Here is a 17,528-nt window from a genome sequence, read left to right as displayed (position 1 = left end):
GTCTGTGTACTTCAGTGTGTTTTTTTAGTGGTTGATAATGCTTTTTCTTTTCCATATTAAATGCCTCCTTTAGGAGCTCTTACAAGGCAGACCAGATGGTGACAAATTCCCTCAGCATTTGCCTGTCTGAAAAGGATCTTATTTCTTCTTCATTTATGAAGCTTAGTTTGGCCAGATATGAAATTCTGGGTTGGAAATTTTTTTCTTTAAGAATGTTAAATATTGGCCCCCAGTCTCTTCTGCCTTATAGGGTTTCCATTGAGTGGTCTGCTGTTAGTCTGATGGGCTTCCCTTTGTAGGTGACTTGGCCTTTCTTTCTGGCTACGCTTAACATTTTTTCTTTCATTTTAACCTTGAAGAATCTGATGATTACGTGTCTTGGGGTTGATCTTCTCATGGAATATCTTACTGGGGTTCTCTGTATTCCCTGAATTTATATGTTGGCCTGTTTTGCTAGGTTGGGGAAGTTCTCCTGGATGATATCCTGAAGTGTGTTTTCCAACTTGGTTCCATCCTCCCTGTCTCTTTCAGGTACTCCAGTCAGTCATAGGTTTGGTCTTTTTATATATTTTCATATATTTATGTATAGGTTCTCAGCGGTTTTGTTTGTTCCTTTTCATTCTTTTTTCTCTAATCTTGTCTTTCTGCCCTATTTCAGCAAGATAGTCTTCAAGCTCACTTTTAATGGGGTTTTTATGGGGTCTTTTTTGTTGGTGTTGTGTTGTTTTCTGTTTGTTTTTCTTTTAACAGTCAGGTTAAGAGGTGACAGCGTGCTAGCAGCCCTCGCTCTCAGCGCCTACTTGGCCTCGGCGTCCACTCTGGCGGTGCTTGAGGAGCCCTTCAGCCTGCCACTGCACTGTGGGAGCCCTCTCTGGGCTGGCCAAGGCTGGAGCCAGCTCCCTCCACTTGCGGGGAGGTGTGGAGGGAGAGGCACAGGCGGGAACCGGGGCTGCACGGGTGCTCCTGGGCCAGCGCAAGTTCTGGTGGGCGTGGGCACAGGCTCCGCGGACCCCACACTCGGAGTGGCCAGCTGGTGCTGCCGGCCCAGGGGCAGTGAGGGGCTTAGCACCCGGGCCAGCAGCTGTGGAGGTTGCACCGGGTCCCCAGCACTGCTGGCACTGTGCCCAAATTCTCACTGGGCCTCAGCTGCCTCCCCATGGGGCAGGGCTCAGGACATGCAGCCTGCCATGCCCAAGCCCCCCCTCCACTGTGGGCTCCCGCACAGCCCAATCCTCCCTGATGGGTGCTGCCCCCTGCTCTGTGATGCCCAGTCCTATGGACCACCCAAGGCCTGAGGAGTGCAGGTGTGGCTCGGGACTGGTGGGCAGCTCTCCCTGCAACCTCCCTGCAGGATCCACTGGGTGAGGCCAGCTGGGCTCCTGAGTCTTGTGGGAACTTGGGGAACTTTTATGTATAGCTAAACGCACCAATCAGCACTCTGTGTCTAGCTCAGGGTTTGTAAATACACCAGTCAGTATGCTGTGTCTAGCTCAAGGTTTGTAAATACACAAATTGGTACTCTGTATCTAACTAACTCTGTGTCTGGCTAACCTAGTGGGGACTTGGAGAACTTTTGCAACTAGCACTCTGTGTCTGGCTCAAGGATTATAAATGCACCAATCAGCACTCTGTCAAAACGGACCAATCAGCTCTCAGTGAAACGGACCAATCAGCTCTCTGTAAAATGGACCAATCAGCAGGATGTGGGTGGGACCAGATAAGGGAATAAAAGCAGGCTGCCCCAGCCAGACACTGGCAACCCGCTCACATCCCTTTCCACACTGTGGAAGCTTTGTTCTTTCACTCTTTGCAATAAATCTTGCTGCTTCTCACTCTTTGGATCCACACTGCCTTTATGAACTGTAACACTCACTGCCAAGGTCTGCAGCTTCACTCCTGAAGGCAGGGAGACCACGAACCCACCAGGAAGAAGGAACAAACTCCAGACACACCATCTTTAAGAACTGTAACTCTCACTGCAAGGGTCCGCGCCTTCATTCTTGAAGTCAGCAAGACCAAGAACCCACCAATTCCAGACACGAGGTCACTCTTCTGTTGGGCTGCTGTGGTTTGCTGGGGGTCCACTCCAGACCCTAGTTGCCTCAGTTTTCCTCAGAGCTGGAAGTATCACCAGTGAAGGCTGTGAAACAACAAAGACTGCAGCCTGCTCCTTCCTCTGGAAGCTCTGTCCCAGCAGTGTACTGACATGTTGCTGTTCCTAATGTGCCTGTAGGAGGTGTTTGGAGACTCCTGTTGGGAGGTCTCACTTGGTCAGGAGGAATGGGATCAGAAGCAGTCTGGATGCTTTCTGGTGGAGCAGATATGCTGCGTTGGAGAGGGGAGTGGGGGACCCTTCCTCCTCTGGATGGTTTGTGTTCTCCAAAGCTGGCAGGCTGGAATGGCTGAGTCCACTGAATCACAGAGATCGTGGCCACCCCTCCTCCTGGGAGCTCCATCCCAGGGAGAGATCAGGGCTTTGTCTGTAGAACTCTTGCTGGGGTGGCTGAAACCCCCACAGGGAGGTCCCACCCAGTGAGGAGGAATGGATTGGGGTCCTACTTAAAGAATCAGTCTGGCCATGATCTGGCAAGGCGGCTGTGCCATTGTTGGGGACCCTTCATTGTCTGGATCATTTGTATTCTCCAAAGCCATCAGGCTGGAATGGCTGAGTCCACTAACTATGGAGATGGTAGCTGCCCCTCCCCCAGGGAACTTGGTCTCATCTCAGGCAGACTCCAGTCTGTCGCCATTGGCTGGTTGGAATTCCAAGTCAGTGGGTGTTAACTTGTGGGGTGCTGTGGGAGCAGGCCTGCAGGATGGCGCTGTTTGGCTCCCTGGGTTTAGCCCCTTTCCTAGGGATATATATATGCACAGATCTCCCGTCTTGCCAGGGATCCTGGGGCTGGAGTATGGAAAACTCCTGGGTCTCTGTGTGTGCCTGAACAGCTGCTCTGCCAACATTCTACACAGTTCTGTGTATCAGACCCAATGCTCTGGTGGTGTGGGCTCACTAGAGGAGCTCCTGATCCACACATTAAAGATACATGGGAAAAGATATATCTTACATGGGTTGCAAAGATACGTGGGAAAAGCGTGGTTTTCCAGGTGGGGTCGCAGAATCACTTACTGCTTCACTTGGCTGAGGGTGGGGTTTCATTTGGCTCCGTGCTGCTCCCAGGTGGACCATCGCCCTGCCCTGCTTTTCTTTGTTTTTCGTGGGTCAAATTGTTTGCCTAGTCAGCCCCAATGCGAGAACCTGGATACTTCAGCTGAAGGTGCTGAATTCACTTGCTCCTTTCCTTCCTCTCTGAGTGTCGCAGACCACAGCTGCTGCTCTTTTTTTTTTTTTGAGACGTCTCCATCTGTTGCCCAGACTGGAGTGCAGTGGCGAGATCTCCGCTCGCTGCAAGCTCTTCCTCCCGGGTTCACACCCTTCTTCTGCCTCAGCCTCCAGAGTAACTGGGACTACAGGTGCCCACCACCATGCCCGGCTAATTTTTTGTATTTTTTGTGGAGATGGGGTTTCACTGTGTTAGACAGGATGGTCTCAATTTCCTGACCTCGTGATCCGCCTGCCTCGGCCTTCCACACAGATGCTTCTAATTGTCCATCTTGGTCCCAGCAGTGAAATTGGGGCTCTGAATCTGGCCACCACCATCTACACCAGGGGAGGAGGGGAAGGAGTGTTTATTTTTTATTTTAATATATTTAATAGACAAATAATGAGACAAATACAAATTCTGTACATTCAAGGTATATGATGTGATGATTTGATGTATGTGTATACAATGTGTAATGATTACCACAGTCAAATGAATTAACACATCCATCTCTACCCATAGTTACCATCGTGTGTGCGTTTGTGTGTGTGTGGTGAAGACACTTAAAATCTACTTTCTTATCAAATTTCAAGTAAAGAATACAATATATTAACTATAGTCACCATGCTACACGTTAGAGTCCCAAAACATATTCATCTTAAAACTGAAATTTAGTATCCTTTGACCAACAATCTTCCCCATTTCCCCCACTCGCTAGCACCTGGAAACCACACTTTTACCATCTGCTTCTTTGAATTTAACTTTTTTAGATTTCACATATAAGTGAGATCATACAGTATTTGCCTTTCTGTGTCTGGCTTATTCCATTTAGCATAGTGTCCCCCAGGTTCATCCATGTTAGAAAATGGCAGGATTTCCTTTTTTTTTTTTTTGATGGAATAATATTCCATTGCATGAACACCATATTTTCTTTATTCATTCATCTGTAGATGGTTGTTTCCATATTTTGACTAATGTTACAAAGAGTGTTTAATTTGAAATAGTTACATGGTTTAAGTACACCGTATAGTCTCTGATTACACTGGAAAACATTCCAAAAGAAGTTCATATCTTTAAGTTCAGATTGCCACCAGCTAAAGTTATTAATTCAGTAGTCCCATTAAAAATTTTTTCACTTTCCTCATGATTTATCTTCATGTTGTATTCCTTTGCTTCCAGGGTTCCACAGAAATTACTTATCACCTCTGTATATAACTCAAAGTCAAAAATAAAATTTAATTTTTGGAGTAATTAGTCATAGATACTATTATGTCACTCTGACTTCTGAATTCATTTCTTCATAAATCTTTATTCTGCTCTTTTATGGTTACCAAAGTCTTCCCTACCAAACCTGATTTATCTTTGATGTATTTTTTTTCTCCTGGGCACAGGCAAATCACTAGGTCATTTTGCAGGAATATTCAGCCTGGGATATATTTCAATCATTCACTGGAAGTTTCTTATGTGATAACTTACACAGTTGCATCCCTCTGTAATAAATTCATCCAATGGATCAGAAATAATTTCTCAGCAATTACATTTTTATGATTGCAACTGTAGGCATCTGCACTGTATCACTTTCAAGATCCAAGTTTGGCAATGCAATGCAGAAAGTCTATGCAGAATTGTGCTTCAAAGAATTTACATCTCTGTGTTGTATACTCTCTGAAGAGAATATAAACTGCTAGATCATGCTACAGTCATTAAATTATGAAACTGTCTATAATCTTATTTGCTGCAAAATACAGTTTGGTAGGTGTCAGATTTCTGTTGAATGTGAGTTAAAAGAATTGTTTTACTCAAAATTCCTTAAAATAATCGTAATAACAAACTCTTTATAATGTGTTATATTTTGTAAAGTTTTTTTTTTTTGAAGGGCAGTGGTTCAAATGTATTTTCTGACTGTAAATATATCCCATGTTTTCAAGAAGTAAATCTAGAGTTAGATGAACAGTAATAAACATTATTTCTTTGTCATTCACCCCTAAGTCTTGTAGGACCTCTTGGCCTTCTTTCATTTCTATCTCCATAGTGTCTCCCATCTGTCCCCTTGGGGATCGCTTTTATAGACTCTATAATACTCATTGGGGCAAGTTTACCTACCAGCCCCTGTACTAGTCAGCATAAGCAAGGTTGTGCTGTGATAAGAAGACAACCCCGAAATCTCAGAGACTTAATAAAATTTATTTCCTGCTCAAGCTACATGTCCAATGTGAGCTGGGGTTTCTGATCGGTACAGGCACTCAGAGACCCAGGCTAATACAGACTCATCTCAACATGTGCTTCCACTGTCATGGCAACTGAGGAAATGGAACATGATAAATCATGCGAGAACTCCCAAAATGTTCACCTGGATGTGACATATGTCAATTCTACTCACAATGCTTTTGTCAAAGCAAGTTATATGGTCAAAGTGGATGTTGGGTATGTGATCCTGCCCTGTGCCTAAAGGACATTCGTGAATGTCCTTTAGGAATATTTGTGAACAGCCTCAATAACTTTTACATTCCATTTGCCTTCATTTTAGGGGTTCCTTTTGTTAAGTCTCCATAGTGCTCTCAAGACACTTTGGCACCCTTGTCACAGCTAACTTTAGCAGGGTGAGCAACTGGCTTAGTGATACTCAATTATAGGCTGGCAAGAACCCTGTGAGGTGCTCTGCCATGAGAGCTTTGCCTCTGGGGGATGATCATGAATTGGTCCCGTTAGCATCCTCTTTTTGAGGAGTTGACTATATTCTGAGATTTAAGCAGTTAGTACCTAGGATTAAACAGTTCTATTAGGTGCAAAGCTGAAAGATACACAGAAAGTAGAAACAAGGGAAAGAGTTGAGTCATAGTGAATGTGGCATTTTCAGGTTTGGATTCCCAAACTCCTGCTGTTCAGTAACAATAAGATTACCTAGTTGCCAGGGTTTTAACAGATTTTTTCAGTTTCCAAACCACATTCTATTCTCAGAATTATACTTCAGCCTCTGTGGGACTCATTGTTTTCAGTTCCCTGAGCACCCGGCCATTTAGGACAGATGCTTATCCTTATGTAATCTGATTCCCCGGCCTCCTACTCACTCCCCTTGCAAGTTCAAAGGAAGTCCCATTAGCAGCAGCAATCCAGAGTTCCTGTAATTGACCTCACTTGCTTGTGCTAGAGTGGGGATTTTCCTATAAAACCTCTCTTTTCTCTTCTGCTCATTCCCACACTTCCAAATTTTGAAGTCTCTGAATTATGACTCACTTGTGTTCCCAAACCAGCCTATCTGCCTTGTATTCCAGTTTTGTCTGGCTTCAGCTTGTTGCTGGTGGGTGGTGACTGCTGCCAGTGGTACTCATTGGAAAACTGGAAATGAACATGCCAAGGTAGCCATGTCTTAGTGGCTTCAAAGCTGTGTAGGGGTGAAGACCAGATTTCTCCTTTGCCCTCTGGAAGTTCAGTTGAAAAATCAATTGAGAAAAGGCAGATTAATAGAAGGAAGGGCAAATAAAATTTATTTCAGTGTGCATAACACAGGGGAATTGTAGCATTTAAAAAGCTGTTTTTTTTTTTTTTTTTTTTAAACTATGGAGAACAAAACATGAAAAGAATCAGCATAAACAAAAAATCATAAATAATCATGTCAGTCTTTTATCAGTTCAGTCCCATGTAATTAATTATTGTTCTGCTTGATGGTAGTTTAGCAGTTTTATGACTCCAGTTTTTTTTTTTTTTTTGTTAGAGTTCTGGAATTTTTACACAGTTCATTGATTCACTTATACAGTTTCAGAGTTGTCAGAAACCTTTGTCAGTGTTATTTCCTTGAACTTCTTTGAAGACCCACACTTCAGGATTAGTGAAGAGCTTTCAAGAAAAAAAAAGCATCAGAATAAAACAATTAACTGTGGACAATGGGACTTAAAATGGCCATGGTTAAATAAACAATTGACAAAGGTATTTGTTCTTTTTTTTTGTGGCCTACAACAATTCAACATAGCAGTCATAATTGTGACTGACAACATTTAACAAGATAGATGATATTTTAAGAAATCTCATACAGTTTTGGAACACATAGTAATAAGATAGCCATATAAATATAACTCAGAAAAAAGGTTAAACATTATTTCTTATTTGACAGTGCTTCCCATATAATTTAATATATTAGCTAAACCTGTTTATTATTTCTCTTTTGGATACTTCAGGGATCTTTGGGAAAATCCCAAAGTTAGTTTGAAGTCAAAAAGACTTACTTTAGAATTTGGAGGTTGATTTTGGGAAGCTTGTCAAGTATGTCAAAGGTTTAAAACATTTGATCAAAAATTACTGTGAAATAAAGTTGTTCATTTAGCCAGTGTAATAAAGGATTTCCAAAAGCCAAAACCTTTACTCTTTGACAGTTTGACAGAGATGAGACTTAGGGTTTCAAATATTCAAAAGACCTATTAAGCATGAGGCACACAAAATCTGTTTCTTCCCCCTCCTTTTTTTTTTTTGTAGTTTACTCAAAAGGTGAACCAAAGTCATTTACTATTTATTATTGATAGTATATGAAAACCTTGTTCAAAGAAGAAAATAAAATTCTAGTTTTGTAGACTATTTTTGATTTTAAGGCTCAGTTTAAAAACAAATAATAAATTTATTTAATTTCATTCACTTTAATCACACAATCTTTTGAAATTCTCTTTTTTCCTCAACTTTCTATACCCATTTAGTTTTGTTTATATGATTTTTCTCATTTTGAAACAACCTTTACAGAATCTCTGAACTATATAAAATTGCTTTTTCTCAACAAAAGCACATCCTCATACCTTATAACATTTTACTTCCCTTATATACTCCATACATAGTTGTTTATCATACATAGTAGTTTTAATTATATACTAATTATAATAGTAACTCTTAGTAACCCTAATTTCTACTGAAAACCTAGGAAGTAAGTAATTTTGAACTGTTTTATATTAGTGTTTGTAAATGAAAACCGTTTTATAATTTTTAGAAAGGTGTTTTATCAGTTTTTTGCTCATTAACAGATACAGATATATTTAGCTTTTCTATGCCATATAGGAACAAGATGTCAAAGTATCTAAACTTTATGCTTAATAATTAATGTTTTAGTATTTTAACTTATTTAGAAATGACTCAAACATTTCGTGATTCTCTACTACTTAACATAACGTGTCCTTAGGATTTTAAATTATTGAAAAATATTTTTTAACAGTTATATTTGAATTATTCATGGAAAATAAAGCAATTTATTTAGGTTATTGTGTATTTTTTTTTGAAAAAGCAAAACCAGTATCCGCTAGTTTTATCTTAACTAAGGCCTTTGAGATACTGGACACAGGTCCCTCCCCATTGTCCCCCCTCTAGTTGTCCTGGGTTCTGAGTATCCATGTGGCACCCAGGAGGACTATAAAGGGCAGGACCTCTCTGAATCCTGGATTTGCACACCCAGTGTAGGGTCCAAGGCAGAGGATGGACTTGTGAAGACAGTGTTGGGAGGATCTGACCCCTCTCAGTAGGACCAGGAGGTGGAGCTGGACCAGGGAGGATGGGGCCATATTGGGCTTGGCTCAACAAGCCACAGTAGGATGTGTGTAAGGCTTTTGGGAGTCCAGCAGCCAGCACTTACAGCTTTAGTTTATATACAAATCAAGAAAATGTCAAGAATATCACAGAAACAACAGTTTTATGATCTTAAAACATCTAACAGAGAAACATAAACCTGTGTGACTAGTAGACCTAGACAAAAATGTCTAAATTAAAATTTGAAGACATTTTAGTTTTACTAGCAATTTAAAAGCTACCTTTATTTACCAAAGATTTATTAAAGTCAAGGGAACTTGAAAAGTTTTGGGCTAGTTATTTAATTTATGGGTACTCATTTATTTATAAGTCAATTTGGTATCATGTAGATAATATGCAAACAGATGTATAGACAAATACATACATGTAGACACAATATACAACACACACATATACATGTATGTATACAAAAGCCAAATAGATGAGGGAGTTTAATGCAAAAAAGAGTAGAGCTTTTAGATCTGAGAGGAACCCATTCACGACTTTTGAGGCTCCATGAGGAAAACAGAGAACCCCAAAACAGGAAGTCAGTGGTACCTTTTTGTTGTAGTTCTCAGGGGGTTTCAGGGTCACTCGAAGTCCCATCTAGATCCCTTCATGTATATCAGAGGTAGGGAAAGGAAGGAGAAGTAAACTTTATTTTTTTAAAACTTTATTTATCTGAACTTCAATTTCTTTTTTTTCTTTTCAACCAAAGGTAACTACCAACTGATTCAGAACCAAAAAACCTTTTATGGTTTAACCAAGGAAGCACAAGACATCTCCAAAGAGGTACAAAGAAGCAGTCTTCACAAGATCCAGAGCCACCCCACAAAGACATCTGGAAGAAAATAGAGACTTAGTGATGAACAGGAACATAACTGTCCATGGAAGGGAAATAGATCAATGAAAAATGGGTACCCCAAAAAGTCAAGGGTCACACAAATATAGATTCAAAACATGTAAATCAGAGTTTTTTTTTTTTTTTTTTTTTTTTTTGAGACAGTGTTTTGCTGTGTTGCCCAGGCTAAAGTGAAGTGGTGCAATCATGGCTCACAGCAGCCTTGACCTCTGGGCTCAAGCCATCCTCCTGTCTCAGTCTCCTGAGTATTTGAGACTACAGGTGCATGCCACCACATCTGGCTAACTTAAAAAAATTTTTTTTTTATAGAGAAGGAATCTGTCTCAGGCTAGTCTCAAACTCCTGGGCTCTAACGATCCTCCTGCCTCAGCCTCTCAAAGTGCTGGGATTACAGGCACGAGCCACCGTGCCCAACCCTCAAACTAATTTTTATAAATGTTTCCTTTTTCCCCTGAGTTAAAGGATTTACATCTCCAAGGGACTGGTTTCCTGACTAGAAATCAAACTTGAGCTGTGGCAATAAAACAGTAGAATCCTAGCCATTAGAACACAGGCCAGAGTGCCTTTTTGCAGATCCTAGATGGATCCAAAGCAGGTAATTTGAGTGTAGAGGATTTTAAGTTTCCTTTGAATATGATTTCTGTTTTAAAAATCTTACTAAGAGAATTTCTAAGGCTATATTCCTTTCATATTTAAAAAAATAGGTACAAAAGAGATAGCTGTTTAAGACAAGCGCTCTCTAAAAAAGTTTTAAGTATAGCCAATTTAGTTATTCTGTAAGTGACTCAAGTTAATGAGCCATTTTCATGGAAAGTCTCAGAGGTAGCTTTCCAGGTTTAGACTATCATGGACAGTATAAGTGTCAGTATAAAAATGGGAAGATGATGTAGTCCTCATGATTCCCTCAAAAATCACTTTCAGAAATAGTCTAATATAGCAAGGGACACTTGTCATAGATGGTTGAGGAGGTGTTTGTTATATGGTGCCTCCAGTATTGAAGAGGGAGGGGTGCCAGTCACAGATCTGTTAATCTGTGACACTGAGTAGGTCCTCCTGGGATTGCACTTTCCAGGACTAACCAGGCAACAAGAGTTAGGACAACAAAAGTCCCTTATGGATGGGATTTCTCATTTAACAAAAACGTTGCTGAGAGCTTGGCACATTTGGAACAGACTGTACTGCTTAATATCTTAGGTGCCTCAGGGTTCCTAGTCCTTTTAGGCTGGCCACTGGATGTGACCCAAAAATCATGCCCACTGGATGGCAGAGACCAAGAGATAGGGCTTCTACTTGGTCAAAAGTCAAGCTCTCAAGGACATAAAACAAGAGGGACTCTTTACAGAAAGAGACAAAGGAAAAAATAAAGACTATTTCTGTGAGGAAAAGGATCAGACAATATGAATATTTATAGCAAAAATATACCAGTCATTACACCTAAGAGTAGTCATACAAATGCTTTTCTCCCATTAATCTTAAATTTGGAAAGGAAAAAGAGACAAACTGATTTTTCTCGTCTGCTTGACCAGATTCTGCAGAGAGAGAGACTGGGAGTCTGACTGGTAAGAATTTCTGTTCGCCTGTCAGGTCCCGTGTTCCCTTGACTGCAGCTTCTAGAGAAGCAAAGCAGTTTTGGTTATCCTGCCCACAACGCCAAATCTGTAAGGACAAAGGGAATGTTTCCTCTTTGCCCTCTGAAGTTTTGCTGAAAAATCAACTGACAAGAGGCAGATTAATATACAAAATTTATTTCAATGTGCATAACATAGGGGAATAGTAGGAGAATGATTACCTCATAACCCAATGGGGTACAGATGCTTATATACCATTTTTTCATAGAGGAGGGGAGATGGGGGAAATGTGTCAACTTGGGGTGTAGTGAATGATTTTTAGGGGAATTCAGTGGGCTGGGAGAGCATACAATGGCCTGGGACAAAGTTTGTTGGCCCCGCAGAGCATGGTTTTTGGCAAATGTCTGTCGAGGTGTGTTGACAGACTTCAGTCTACCTGCCTGTGATTAGAGTTATTAATAAATTGATGAGAACTCAGAGAAGAGACCAGAAATAATTGTTTTTTTCTTTGGCAAGTCTGGACATTAGGTAGATAAGGGAGTATCAGAGTAAAGCTTCTTCCAGTGTCTGCTAGTCCCCATGGGTGTTTAATTTAAAATAAACGGCCGGGCGCAGTGGCTCATGCCTGTAATCCCAGTACTTTGGGATGCTGAGGCAGGCAGATCACCTGAGGTCAGGAGTTTGAGACCAGCCTTACTAACATGGAGAAACCTGTCTCTACTGAAAATACAAAAAATTAGCCAGCTGTGGTGGCACATGCCTGTAATCTAATCCCAGCTACTCAGGAGGCTGAGGCAGGAGAATCGCTTGAACCTGGGAGATGGAGGTTGTGGTGAGCCGAGATTGCACCATTGCACTCCAGCCTGGGCAACAAGAGTGAAACTCCCATCTCAAAATAATAGTAATAATAATGATAATAAACGTACCAGGGTACCATATTTTGGGGTGAAATTCCCTGGTCTCCTTCAGCTGCCAATCCTCAAGGTAGTAGAACAGCGCTAGGTTCCTACAAAAGAGGGGAGAATGCCTCTCTTCCCAATTCTGTGCTGCACTCTGTCATATGCGCCCCACTGAAGCAATGATTGCACCTGGAGTCACGCACAATTCCTATGAAAATGATCTCTTTCAGCTTCTTCTCTACTCTCTCCCCCCTCCTTATTAGAGTAAAGGCCAGTCCTAGTGACTGCATGGGGAGTTGTTAGTCCTAGCTTTTCCAAGCGCTATGTTTTTCTTTCCTGCCTGGCTGCTCTGAAGAAACTCTCTGCTACATCCCACTCTCAACATAATTCCTTTCTAATCTCCTTGACCACAACCCCCTCTAAAGGCAGCAAGCAATCATATATATCAATTTATGCAAAGAGAAGCCTAGATGCCCAAATTGTTAATTTTCCACTGCTCTACAAACAGATTTGATTGGCTTTCAGGTAGCAGGGAGAGAACATGTCTGCCCCCTTTGGCTTCTTAGCCTCCTAGAATATAATTTCCTTTGTTTCTTTCAGAAAAGAATTCAAGTTTTGTTTGTGGTTGCTTTCTGTCATTTCTATAGGTCATTTTGAATAAGCATGATGCCATTTACTTATGCTTTCTTGGTTTTACCTCCAAGCTTTTTTGTACTCTTGCTGATTATTCTATCAATAGAATTTGTATCAGAATTAATCTTGAAGCTTCCAAGGAAATCTCAAAAGGAAGTCTGCACACATAGAGTATTCTTGTAGGGTACCTTGTAAGCCCATATTGGAGTTTTGACTATAACCTCAACGAGTAACCTTAAAAGTTAGTAAATTAAGTGTCTTTTAAATACTAATAGGCTTAAGGCTTAATAAGTATAAAGATGTTATTTTTATGGTAGGATGAAGAAATAAACTTAATTCTGCCTCAGTAATGTTTTAAAGTTTAAGGTGATTCAGTATAGCTGAGTTGATTCTAATAAAGTGAATTCTTCAATTTCTGCGTTATTTTACTGCCAGAAAACTACTCCCATGGGAAAATGGCTAGGCTATAGTATTTCTTAAGACAAAAATAGTGGAGAAGAAGGAAGTCATTCACTAAATTAAAATAAGGATAAGAAAAGCCATAGCTAATTGATTAAAATAGTGCAAGTCCAGTGGGAGTATGCATGGCAAGGATACAAGGAGGCCCCCACCAGCAGAAACTGGTAGCTTTGAGATGATCTGTGGGTAGGTGCCATTCACTGTATGTGCTTTACTTCTTCTCAGCTTGCCTCCTAGACCTTTTGTCCTGTTAGGCTGTGATTTGCTTCACTTTAACGTTGGTCCCCTCTTTTTCAGGGTTCTCCAACCAACCCCAGTTCACTCTGTTTCTGTTAATACCTTATCTTTCAATCGCAGCTCATCTTTTCCTCCATGAATTCAGACTGATTCCATAGATACCCACTTCTAACTTAGCTTCAGGATGTAATTGTTCTCTTATAAACTGATCGCGTGGGCAGCCAGGTGGTGTAGACTGATAAGCCCAGATACACCTGCCCTTTTAGTGGAAAACGCTATTAATAGATTGGTAGGAGCAATTGTGCTTCAGCTGGCTGAAAGTATAGAAGAGTCCATATCTCCCCAGATGTGGCCATTGTCACTGCTCAAGGTCTGACTCTACCCTTCATAGACTCCCCTGGGCTATTTCAGGAGATCTAACTTGTCTTAGGAGATACTGTTGCAGCTTGAAAACTCTGTGACTCTAGACTAGTGGTTGGCAAACAAAACTGTATGGGTCTAGACAGTAAATAGTTTCAGTTTTGGGGATCATAGGGTCTCTGTTGCATAAAGTACTCTGCTGTTGCTGTAATGTGAAAGCAAGCTTAGATAATATGTAAACACATGAGTGTGGCTGTGTTTCAATAAAATTTTCTTATTTACCAAAATAGACAAGAGGCCAGATTTGGCCCCTGAGATGTAAAATGGTGCCCCTTTTATGTCTTGGAAGGCCCTGGTTCTAGACTGACCATTTTCTTTTTCTTTTTCTTTTTTTGAGATGAAGTCTAGCTGTGCTGCCCAGGCTGGAGTGCAGTGGCTCCATCTTGGCTCACTGCAACTTCTGCCTCCCAGGTTCAAGCAATTCTTCTGCCTCAGCCTCCTGAGTAGCTGGGACTACAGGTGTGCACTACCACACCCAGCTAATTTTTTGTATTTTTAGTAGAGATGGGGTTTCACCATGTCGACCAGGCTGATCTCAAACTCCTGACCTTGTGATCTGCCTGCCTCAGCCTCCCAAAGTGCTGGGATTACAGGTGTGAGCAACCGCGTCTGGCCTAGACTGATCATTTTCTCATGGAGCTACTCTGCACTCACTGGTTAAGGAAGAGTAGGAAATGGGCAATATCTCACACACAATTGAGAGCCCCCAGTGAGATAAAGTATGATGGAGTTGTTTGTGGCCAAGCCCTATGGGAGACACAGAAGGCTTACTTGGAGGAAGAGTACTAAGTAGGCAATTCAGAAAATCCCTGTTATTGTTGAGATTGTTAGCCCAGTGGTTTTAAACCCTGGCTGCACAATAAAATTTCCTGGGGAGCTCTTAAAAGTCCTGATGCCTTACACAAAACCAGTTAAATCAGAATCTCTGGAAGTAGAACTAGACAATAATTTTCAAAGCTCCCAGGTGATTACAATGTCAGAACTGTTACGTTGGTCATGATATCAGCCAGTAGTGAGCATGGCTCTGCTTGTTAGCCCAAAGCTTGCCCTAAAATGGTGCCCTTTCTATGCCTTTTTAACCTCGTTATAGCTGAGTTCGAATACATAGATATCCACATTTCTGTGTGTATATACATACACATATATATATGTGTGTATATATACACAGTAGTGAAAGCTCTATACATTAAATAAAAATTAAGGCTTACTAAATGTGTTTTTTTCAGATAAGTCTTTTCTTTTAGGAAACAGTTTGCATTCTCAATCTTGATTTGCAAGATACCATATTTCTTTAATTTAAACATTTTCCCACATGGTATTTTTTACCATTTCTGAAATTAGGATGCATCATATAATGGAAATAAACATTTAACGTAGCTTTCCATTTTGTATTTGTAGGGGATTACAAGTTTTCCCACAGTACACTTTAGTTTATCTTTCATAAGTGATCTGACATTCCTCATAAACTCCTACCTACTGGGAATTGGAATAAATGCCTTCTATTTAAGCCAATAAAATGGCAAACTAAAGTGATTCAACAATGTAAACAGTCCCTTTTGGTAAATGCTGTCTTTTTAGATAAAATGCTCTACAACAGGTGATTGGGTTGACGGTGTTGCTTATATGATCTCACGGTGGGAGATGTGGCCTTTGGAACCATGTGGGCACCTTTGGGCACTTAATGCCTGCAGAGTGCCTAGTCTGGAAGGCTCTCTGGACTGGAGACCTTTGAGGGAGTGATAAGCCCCATGCATGAAGGTCACCTTGTGGGCACCTCTGTACATTTCTTGATGTCCTTATATGATTTGTAGAATGTTCTTTTGTAGCTTGGCTAGGGTCTGTGGTTTTTCCAGGACGCTTTAACCTCACTTTGGCCCCTGATGGTGCTTCAGATTCCAAGGCCTAGTGTGTCCGGAATTGGTGGGTTCTTGGTCTCGATGACTTCAAGAATGAAGACGCGGACTCTCGCGGGGAGTGTTACAGTTCTTAAAGATGATGTGTCTGGAGTTTGTTCCTTTGGATGTTCAGATGTGTCTGGAGTTTTTTCCTTCTGGTGGGTTCGTAGTCTCGCTGGCTTCAGAAGTGAATCTGCAGACCTTCGCAGTGAGTGTTACAGCTCTTTAAGGCGGCACGTCTTGAGTTGTTCATCCCTACCAGGCAGCGTTACAGTTCATAAAGCCGGCCCCAGCCTAAACAGTTAACAGCAACAAGATTTATTAGGAAGAGTGAAAGAACAACGCTACCACAGCATGGAAGGGAACCTGAGTGGGTTACCACTGCTGGCTCCAGCAGCCTGCTTTTGTTCCCTTATCTGACCCCACCCACATCCTGCTGATTGGTCCATTTTACAGAGAGCTGATTGGTCCATTTTACAGAGAGCTGATAGGTCCGTTTTACAGAGAGCTAATTGGTCTGTTTTGACAAGGTGCTGATTGGTGCATTTACAAACCTTGAGCTAGACACAGAGTGCTGACTGGTGCATTTACAATCCTCCAGCTAGATATAAAAGTTCTCCAAATCCTCACCTGACTCAGGAGCCCAGCTGGCTTCACCTAGTGGATTCCGCAGGGGTCTGTGGCTGGAGCTGGCTGCCCTTGGGTGGTTGGTGGGTCGGGGTGCTGCAGGCTGCACAGGAGCCGGTCAGGGGGGCTCGGGCATGGTGAGAATTTGAGCATGGCATGGGTGGGCTGGCAGTGCTCGGGGACCAGGCGCACCCTCCTTAGCTGCTGGCCTGGGTGCTAAGCCCCTCACTGCCTGGGGCCAGCAGCACTGGCCGGCTGCTCTGGTGCTGGGCCCGCCAAGCCCACACCCACTCAGAACTTGCGCTGGCCAGCCAACGCCTGTGCAGCCCTGCTTCCTGCCCACCCTTGTCCCTACACACCTTCCTGCAAGCAGAGGGAGCTGGCTCCCACCTCGGCCAGCCCAGAGAGGGGCTCCCATAGTGCAGTGGTGGGCTAAAGGACTGTTCAAGCACGACCAGAGCGGAGGCCGAGGCGGAGGAGGCGCCATGAGTGAGGGCTGCTAGCACGTTGTTATCTCTCACCGGCTACATCCTCCATCCAGTATCTGGCATTATCTATTTACCCTCAGACTCTGTTAGATCACTTGGCTCTTCACCATGGTGAACTCAGGGCAGGCCCACTGCTCTTCAACATAGCATCATTTTGATTGTTCTTCATGGTATCTAGGATGTTCTGGGTTCCATCTAAGCCTCATGGGAATCAAGATTGATTTAAGAAAGCTAAGTTCACCTTCTCTCTACCTGTTTATATTGTGATGGCAAGATTACACTGTAGCTACCCCTGAAGTTTTGTGCAGGGGAGCTCATAAAACAATTTTGTTTCAAAGTCTTGAAGATAAATGGAATAAAAATTTCTCTGCTTTCTGTGTTTCCCAACTAACTGTATTAGTTGAGAGGTAATACAGCTTTCAATCTGGGTGAAGCCCAGAGAAGGGAAATAAAATGTGCCTGACTTGTTTCTGAGACCCTTCTTCCAATAGTCCACACTTCTTTTTCCTGTCTGACCAGATCTTCTTTATCGTAAAACTGTGATCTAGTCTATCAGATCTACCTTTTGCTAAATGAGAGCCAAAA

The 17,528-nt window shown here is 42.0% G+C and overlaps 1 protein-coding gene across 19 annotated transcripts in view; it reads left to right on the top strand.

Annotated features, from left to right (window-relative positions):
* Positions 1–17,528, top strand: part of LOC105466141 (catenin alpha 3) — a 1,883,635-nt gene that overhangs the window by 130,206 nt on the left and 1,735,901 nt on the right. The window contains exon 2 of one of the 19 annotated variants that reach the window (XM_071068759.1): positions 9,574–9,647. The exons of the other annotated variants lie outside the window; for them this stretch is intronic. The gene's annotated coding sequence lies outside the window, so the exon portion shown is untranslated. The remainder of the gene's footprint in view (positions 1–9,573; positions 9,648–17,528) is intronic. 19 annotated transcript variants of the gene reach the window in all.

This window comes from Macaca nemestrina, chromosome 9, assembly GCF_043159975.1.
Source record: "Macaca nemestrina isolate mMacNem1 chromosome 9, mMacNem.hap1, whole genome shotgun sequence".
Lineage (NCBI taxonomy): Eukaryota > Metazoa > Chordata > Mammalia > Primates > Cercopithecidae > Macaca > Macaca nemestrina.
The sequence above is the reverse complement of the archived record's forward strand: the minus strand, read 5'-3'. Positions and strand labels throughout refer to the sequence as shown.